The sequence below is a fragment of the Lepisma saccharinum genome, chromosome 11 (assembly GCF_977018435.1).
Source record: "Lepisma saccharinum chromosome 11, izLepSacc3.1, whole genome shotgun sequence".
Taxonomy (NCBI): Eukaryota; Metazoa; Arthropoda; class Insecta; order Zygentoma; family Lepismatidae; genus Lepisma; species Lepisma saccharinum.
Genome location: NC_139239.1, coordinates 40,187,527 through 40,197,489, shown reverse-complemented (window position 1 = coordinate 40,197,489; position 9,963 = coordinate 40,187,527).

Genomic DNA, 9,963 nt, shown 5'->3' with positions numbered 1-9,963 from the left:
TTAACATTCGCAACCAGAGGCCACGTTTTCAATAAACATAAAAAACCAAAACTTATCTCTCAAGGTAACCCTATTCTTGAGGAACTCTTGACATTGAGTGATAGTGATCCTCTAGTCACTGTCTTGGTCAAATTCCTCGCGCACAGTATTAAGCACCAAGTAGCACAACCATTCAGACAAGGATTTTATCTGTGTAAGTCTCCTCTAATACTTCAGGCAAAATTAACTTTCTTGAAATAATTTAGTTGAATCAGTCAAGAATTCCTTGTAAACACCCTTTTATTTAACCATGATCTCTGTTCTTTAATAATGATTATATTTTCCTAAATAACAATATATGATCCACTACATCCTGTCCCATAAAATATATCTACATTTATCCACTTTAACATACATTCAATATGATTTTCAATGTTTTGACATTTATAAATCCCATCTCTAAAAAGAAGTTAATTTCCATTAATTTATGTATAATAAGTAAAGTAATTTATGTAGAAATATGCAATAACTAATCCCTGTCCTATTGATAAATGACGTGGGATAATCTCAATATTCACATTCACACACACTAGAAAATACAATATGCAAGTTACAATACTTATTCAATGACGAAGCAATATACATAACCCTTTCTGTAGTCAATAAATGAATATTGCAGCAGTCACTCGTGTGTCGTCATCGTCAGTTGTCAAACAATATGCAGTTCTTTCTCATGTATACTTATTGATGTAGTGTTAACTAGTACATGTATACTTAAGCCTGAATCACACGGAACTGGATTTCCAGTAGGAATGTCCTAGTTGGCGCTGGACTGGCTACCCATTTGCTAGTTCTCGCCTCACACGATACTTGTTATCATACGTGTTGATAAGACTTTTGTTCCCATAAGACATTGTGCAGAACAGACAGTCTGTAAAGATGGACGAGCAATTTGAAGAATGTTGTATGAGAATTACTGCGTGGTGCTTTTATTAAAAATTAAAAAATAAAAAGTATGGCCTAGAGATTGGCTCAAAAAAATATGGTAATCAATGCATACCGAACAAACTTTATAATTAACTCGGGTATGCATATTCATTCATGAGATTCGCAGGATTCATTCACAAATTTAAAGAAATCAAACATTTAATTTAATACACTTTGTAATAATAAGTGTAATAGAGAATTATACCTATGCTTTATAGACTTGGAAAATGCTTTCAATAGGGTGCCATGGCAAGAGCTATGGAAAACCCTAAAGAAGAACAACGTGCAAAGATAGAAGCAATTCAAAGTTTCTACAAAACAAACAGATGCCATGGCAGAACTGGCAATAACGGATCAGAGGAATTCATAACAACAACAGGAGTAAGTCAGGGTGATATTTTATCTCCATACATGTTTATCATTCTGATGGATGATGTTCTGAAAGAAATAATACCAAAGATTAGAAAATTCAAGGTAGGAAACTGAAAACTGTAACTGAATCTGAACTTTTATATGCAAATGATATTGTACTGTTTGCAAATTCACAAGCAAACCTACAAATAAATTTAGAAATAATAAATGGTAATATGTCAAAGAAATATATGAAAATAAACAAAGATAAAACAACTGTGTTACAGATAGGGAGAATAGAAAAACCCTGCATAATAAGCCTTGAAGATTCAGAGCTAAAGCAAGTACAAAGTTTAAAGTATCTAGGTGTTACAATCAATAGTAATGGAAAAATAGATGAAGAATTAAACACTCGAATAAAGAATATAAACAGAATATATTATGCCATAAACACAGGATTTTTAGGGAAAAAGGAAATGAGCCAAAAAACAAAAATAATTGTGTACAAATCAATTTATGTACCAACATTGATTGATGTATGGAAGTGAATCCTGGATAATTAATGAAAAACAAAACTTACAAAGAGTAAAAATAAAATATTTGAGGATAACAGTGGGAAAGACCAGAAGGGACAAAATCAGAAATCAATCAGAATAACAGTAAACAAAACCAATATATCAGGATGCTGAGCAAGCACAACTCTGGTGGTATGGACATCTCAGCAGAATGCCAGAACATCAAATACGTAAACAGGTATGGGAGGCAAGAATGGAAGGATTGGATGCGAAGAGACCGAAAGGAAGACCATGTAGGACATGGAATGAGGGAATGAAGAATATCCCGAGCAGGAGGAACATCTCGTGGAGTGAAGGAAGGAAGTTAGCAGAAGATCGTGACAGATGGCGAGCGCTCTGTAAAACCTCAACATCAATTGATAGAAGAGGATTGGAATAAGTAAGTAATAATAAGGATTTTCATTTTCGGCTAATCATATTTGTCATGTACACATCTCATTGCTTTGTGTAAATACCTAAATATTAATGAACTGAACGTGAATGCACTGCACGTCATTTCTTTCCTTTTTTTATCGAGGAACTTACAAAAACAACCAACACTTGGAAACCACAGACAAAAAACTCCCCTTTGCAAACTCTCGGATTATCTTCACATGGCCAAACTTTGCTCCGATTGGCTGTTCCACAGAATCCTGTCGAGGAAAGCCAGTTGCAATTAGAACATGTCCTATTCCTCCAAACCAGTCAAGCAGGTAGCCATCACATCCGGGCAGGTAACCAGTTCAACTAACTGGATATCCAGTTCCGTTTGATTCAGCTTTTATTGATGTAGTGTTAACTAGTACTCTAACCCAAATTAATGCAGAAGTAGCCCTCTTATTTAAACAACCCTTGTTTTACATGTTTTAACTGATCCCAATTCAGAAGAAATGCACAAACAGGTATTGTCGTAGTTGTATCAATGAAGACAGCAACGAAAGCAACCCGGTTCAAGGGCTTCCACTACTGGCACTTGCATATCCATGATGAGGCATCGAAACCGATAGGAGAAGCCTTCTGCTGTATGTAGAAAGGTTTTGTATGAAGTACTCGAAGGAAAGAAAGCCAACTGTACTGTTACTGTGGGAACTGTATCAGTGACGTGCGTGGCTGGCATGATTCATCACACTGCTGCTAGAGGGCACGGTGGCCTTGAAGCATGGATGTCGATCACACTACAGTGCCAGGGGTTCCAGGTTTGAATCCCAGCCTGGGCATGGGTGTTCTGTAATGATGAAATTATTTTCTTGATTCTTTTTATGTTAAAAATTACATAATGTTTATTAATTAACTTAGACCGGCAGTTTTTAGTGTTTTTTTTTGGGGGGGCAGGGTACACTGACATGGAGATTTTCTGAATACGAGTGGCAGAGTTTAACTTCTTCTTCTGTAAATGATCTACATAAATAAACCTCCATATATATAAAGGGAAATAGATGTGGTTTGAAGAAATACCTGTCAATTGCCAATTACTGTTATATTCCACATAATTTTAGGTAGTGTGTATGTGGACAAAGGCAAAATATCTATTAGGTTATAGCTGGGAGGTGAGAAGTGTAAATTGCCATAAATATAGAAAATAACTTGGTACAGATCCTTCAACAATTTCATCATAACAGTTATCTTCATCTTCATGATTAGCCAAATGTGGCAGAAAAGCGAAATTAAATAAACCAAATCAATCCATCAATAACAGTACTATGCAAGGAACCAAAATGAAACCTGAGGAAAATCAAAGAAGCAACCTTGATGAGAATGGCCGTAAATCTTGAGTTATCCCAATGAAGAATTCAAGCAAAAATGGTACCCTCTCCTCAGAAGTAACAGAGATGAAAAGTAACATTGAATACTTGGGGGTGCTGTGGAGTAGTTGGTTAGCACACCTATTTTATAGTAAAATCACAGGTCTGTCGTAGGTTCTTTTCCCAACACTGGCAAGAAATTTCTTCAGCTGAAGACAATAGAGTATGTGCTCTCTCGAAACGTAGTGTTAAAATAAGTATAGGGAAAAGCACTAGACAATCGATAATGTCCAATTAATATTGCATGTTAATAAAGAACCATTGCCATATATTCAGATAATCAGGGTGGTATTTATAGGGGGGATGGGGGTATTCCCCTCCTCTGGATACTTACATCTCCCTCTCTGCTTGATAAATTTTATCCCTGAGAGGAAACAAGATGATATTGGCAATTTAGTTACATTTTTTCACTTCACCAGTGATATTTGCAACATTTTTCTGTCAGACAACTGGAAGCTTCATTTGGCGAAGACAGATGTGTCCTCAAGCACTGCTCTATTCCTGGAACTGTCAAACAAGTGGCCAGGGTTGAAGACCACCTCCCATTTTCCCTTTTCTTTGTCCACAGAATTTGGCAGGAAAATTCCACCTCAATGAATGTGAAAGTTACAAATGAGTTACCACTAGGGCTGAGCCGATACCACCTTGAACCGATACCAATACCCACTGATTCCGATACCGATACTTGAGAATTGCAATATTTAAAATTTCTTTAAAATATTGATCAATGTTGGTGTGTAAATATTCTTCTCCAATTATAAGCATCAATTTACCAAGAACTTTGATTTAGAATATTCAAGAATTACACCAGAATATTAAAATAGATGCTATATAATCACAAAATACAGTTTTTCGTGCAAAATTGGTGCGAAGTTAAAAATAAACTTTGACTTTTGCATAACTTCCAGGATAATTAGACACTGCGGAAGTGTCACCCGGCCCATGAAAGACCAAAATGCCGGGAAAGTATCGGCTGGTATCGGTAGACGAATTCCAACCGATACTTTCCGATATCGATACCAGTGATATTGGCTCAGCCCTAGTTATCACGTGACTCGAACTTGTCACCACAGAATGTCTGTATTTGTATGAGTGAAACAATAGTGCATGAAGATAGCCTACATGAATTTTTTGACGTAAGCCCTTTACGAAAACATTGTTTAAAGAACAGTGTGCTTTTTCTTGTAGAACAATGAGCTAGGTTTCTTTGTGAAGCTAGAATGTTATTGAAGAAAGTGAGCATTACTAGTTACAGACCCTACAATATCGGGAATCTGCCTTCAAAATGAACAAAACTTGATAAAGCTGGTGGCAGTAAAGACTGTGTTGATCAAAGGATCCATTCTGAAAATTTGCAAGGACATCTACAGAAGAAGGCATTATTACTAAAGTGGTGAGTTCCGTTTGATTGTTGGTGGCCCATGAAAAATTTAACAAATGGAAAATTACACAGCCATATCTTGACGTATCTATTGATGAAGTTACACTACATAATCTTTCAACATTACGGAATTAAAACACATGAGCGAGATGGAAGGTGGTGTCCCTTGTTGGAAATATTTTTCAGTTTCAGCATGCATTGTCAAGTTGGTAGTTTTGTAACTTTGCAGCAAGCTAAACACATTTATGAAATATCATGACTAAAAATACAGAAGAATCGATTTTGAATTCATTCTCTTGATCAGTTCTGTAACAAAAATTGTTCATGAAATTACATACACAATGATGGGCATTAGATATATAGTAGTGGTAATCACTTTTGTCTTGTATTCAAGCAGTTCTGGACTAATTAGCAGGGGCACTTGCCCACCTAACACATTTTCAGAATTAACAAGCTAATGGAACCTGTGTTAATGCTCTACGGGACCTGAGAAGCAAGTTAATGAGTAACTTTTATGATTTTGCAAATGTAATTGTTATGTAGCAAATTAGTCTTGTGCACTATTTTTATGGGGTAAAGAACTTTTTGATTCTGCCCACCCTACCCTGCCCAAAGTTATGACCAACTTCAATTCACATCCCCAAAAGTTAGGTTCCAGACAGATTTCTGTTGATGGGGGTCTAAATCCCACTTAAAAAACTTTAGGCTAAGTCCCGATTAGCTGTTCTGATAAAAGTGGACTTGACCTTTTCTTTCTGTGAAGATACAAATTTAAATCGGCAATTTTTCAGCAATTATTAAAAATATGGTTTGTTAAAACTTTTTTTTTTAGTGACACAGTTGAGTGACATAAAATGAAGTATGGAGTGACCCCATTTTTACCATTTAAAATGGCCGAGATACCCCTCTGCAACCTGCAACACCTCTCTTCTAGCCGCCACAAAGGTACAAACAGACATATGTACAGTGTGTGTGTATGTATGTACACACACACACAGTGGTGCAGGAACAGGAGGGTACAGGAGTACATTGTACCCCCCTAAATTTTTGAATGGGTACAGTACCCCCTAAACCGTAGATCCGAGTTGTACCCCCCTAAAATAATTTGAAAGAATCAAGGTTCGACTGTAAAAAGAACCTATTTTCTAATAGCTCAACATAAAGTTTATATTCTTTACACACATTACCACTCAATAGTAAATATTCTTGTATATTGTGGAACTGTTAAGTCAGTTCACTCCATCTGTTCTCTTGGGAATCATTTTGAGATGAAAATTGTTTAAAAAGGAGTATAAGAGATTGAATAAGATAAAGTTTAGTTTCAGGAAATCATGCTGCAGGCTAATACCCCTTATTGTAAAGGAGGAGGGGGGTACATTTTTCTAAAGTAGTAGTCTACTGATTGATAAGATATATATCTGGTTCAGAAGAGTATAGGACTGACCTTCTTTCCTTTCAAAGAAGGGAAAATAAAGTGTTCTTGTCCCCCCTCTGCATCCCTGCATCTTTGACTTTTGAACCTGCTTTTTCTTTCAATAAATGGACCTCCAGTATATTTCTTCAGTGCAGAAAAATTTGCCAAAAAAATTGGATCAAGTTTAAGCATCACAGTGCCCTTGACAAAGCAATTCGAACCTACAGGAACGGCCCCAGTCAGATGTCTATTCAGATGATTTATGTAATTTTCTTATAGTTTGGTTTTACATTTTAACTTGGAAGAATGTTGATTTGTATTCAATATCAAAATTAGATTTGAAACAATTAACGTTCAATTATAAGCATACTTACTAGGTAGGTAAAAAAGTGTATGCTAGGTTTAAATTAATGGAAACCTGTGTTTTTCTGGGGAACTATTGGCAAATATCTATACGTTTATTGAGACAGTAAAACCAAGTCCATCACTCCCTATGAAAATATCAAACGCCTGCAACCTTTTTTTCTTTTATGTCTAGGAAACATCGCTGCTCCATTTCAACTAAGAATGTTACCGAGATGAGAGAGTCTAGACTCCTGTGTGTGGGTGGTTGTTCTCGTTATTGTGTGTGCTTGTTCTTGTCTCGGTCTCTACTCAGCAGTTTGCCAAAAACTTATTCTAGATTAACTTTATATTCAGATAGACTAATCAGGACTGGATCTACAGTTTAAATAGAAATAGAAAAATCTGCAAATAATTTGTCTGATAAAATTATGACAATGTTCAATGCATTTATATGTGTTAATAGAGGAAAAATATAAATTCTGCTTACAGTGACGGAATATGAAGTATTATTTTCCCTTGGTAGATAAGATTTAGCAAAGTACGGGGGCAAAAGTGGGGAGGGCAACTGCCCCCTCCTAATCGCCGCGCCTGGTTAGATGCATGGCACTGAACTTGCAATTTCGATTGGATACACACAGTCTTTGAGTGATGTGAGAATGTGTTTTGGATTTTCTTTGTAGATGCGAAAATCTTCAGTTAATTATGCCCCGCAGGCTTTCGTTTACCTTAAAGTTCACCTTTTCACATAAACAACGTTGACACTCATTAGAAGGCCAAAGAAAAAAATATTTTCTCACAATTTCGAACGAGCTGTAGCCCCTTCACCCCCTCCCTGTGTATGCCAGTGTACCCCTTCCCCCCAATATATATACACATACATACATATAGCTATAAGCGATCTCATGCTGTCTCTAGACAGTCAGTAGAATCACCACCTTCCTCTGGAAATTTTTTAAATACTACACTCCAGATAATTCTAATTTGTCTACCTGTCTTGAAATCATAGGTGTGCACAGACCCTCTGATTCGGCGGGGGGGGGGGGGGGTGCAAATGCCATCATGAAAGTTCAGTCGGAAAAGAAAAACCTAATTTTATCTCACTGTTCAAGTTTTATTGCATCGATGGGTGTGCAACGATGGGCCTCTACAGCATTGCCATCTGCCAAACCATACATGAAGTGCATACCTGCTCCTTCCTGATTGGTGTTCATTGTCTCAACAAGGCCCGCTCAGCATGTATCACTCATCAAACAGCTGGTTGTGTTACAGGAAATCACCTGTGGAAGATAGACAAATTCCAGTGAGCACATGTTATGACAGCCTATAACTCGGAAACCAAACATTTCCGGACCTATATTCATATAAACTTTTTTCATTGTTTACATGTAAGGAACACGCTCCTGAAGTTATGCCACCTATTCCTGGGACACCCTATATATAATATAATACATAATGAATTCATCCGCCCCATAACAAACCAACAGCAAATATCATATAAATTGTCTCTCAAATGTACGCGCTCCTTTTCCTATTTTTATTTGTATAAAATTTGAAATCAAGGGGTAATTGTAGCTCTGTGCCCCCCTGCAGATGCTCTTGGTCCTCTGGAAGAAATAATGCAAGAAAGACGTGAAAAGTAAATCATCTTTCCTTTTGTCCTGCTACTCTTAGATTCTGCTAGTCTTGCTTTCCTTTACTTCCATGTTTGCCCCCTAAAACTGATTTCCGTCCATGGTTGCCCCCTGTGGCTGCGCCACTGCACCCCCTTTCCCCGTAGTTGCTTTCAACTTTCATCGGCTTGATAATACTTCATTTTCTTTAAGAGTACAATATCGTGTAATAACGGCTATAAGATTCCTAAACTTCTAGGCCGCCTCGATGGCGCAGGGGTAGCGTCGTCGCCTTGTAACCAAGGGGTCCCTGGTTCGATACTCGGTGGAGGCACATGTCACAGTAGTTCGGATCAAACTTTAAACAGTAGGTCCAGTCCCGATTAGTCTTACTGTGCATAAAGTGGACTTAAAACACTAACTCAAACCAAACAAAACATAAACTTTTAGGTGAAAATATAATACGCGTAATATAGAGGCATGGACGTCTGGAAGGGGGTCAAGGACGGCCACATTTTCACACGTATAATTTGATTTCAGTCATAATAATTTACATTAATTATTATAATGGTGATGCAGTAATGCGATAATTTGAAATTCAAGAGGTGTTTTTTGAGGGTAATATGCCCCATGGTAAAATACCTTGCTTGCCCCTCAATGGAAAACATTTGCGGATGACCATGATTAGGGTGGGCATTTGCCCCCATCCCTTGCCCCCAGTGCGCACGCCTATGCTTGAAATTATGTGCAATATGATGAAAAAGTGAAGACGTCTTGTGAGAAGGACATGATCAACTCTTCTACCATTATCTGCTCCTGAAGTCCTGATTGAAAACAAGTTACGATGATATATACAGTACGAGGGTCACTATTTATATTTTGAGCCTTGGCAACACTGATTGAAGTTAGGCGCGATTTGACGTTTGCACGGAATCGTCTGGCATTATAGACCATAACGTACTTCAAATGTTTTGTCAATAGCTTCATTTGTGTTGTTTATGTTGCCTTGGAGATTGCGCGACAACAATAAAATGGAATTAACTCGTGAACATTTTCATGCGATGATTTTTTACGATTTTCGACGTGGATTATCAAGACAAGAGTGCATCGATCAACTTACTTCCACATTTGGCGATGAAGCCCCATCCTTTGCCACTGTGAAACGCTGGTATAACGAATTTAACCGTGGCCGCCATTCGCTCACCGACGAGATTCGCGAAGGTCGTCCAAAATAAGTTGTTGTTCAAGAAAACATTGATGCTGTGCAAAACCTAATACTGCAAGATCGTCATGTGACATACTGTGAGATTGAGGCAACCTAGGCATTAGTTCCACCAGCATATATAACATATTACATGATCATTTAGCTGTGAGAAAGGTATGTTCTCGTTGGATCCCACACAATTTGACAAAAACTCAAAAAGACGCTCGCGTCAATTGGTGCAAACAAATGCTCAATAAATACAATCGTGGTGCTTCAAAAGACGTATATAAGATTGTAACAGGTGACGAATCATGGATCAACTCTGAATTAGGGATG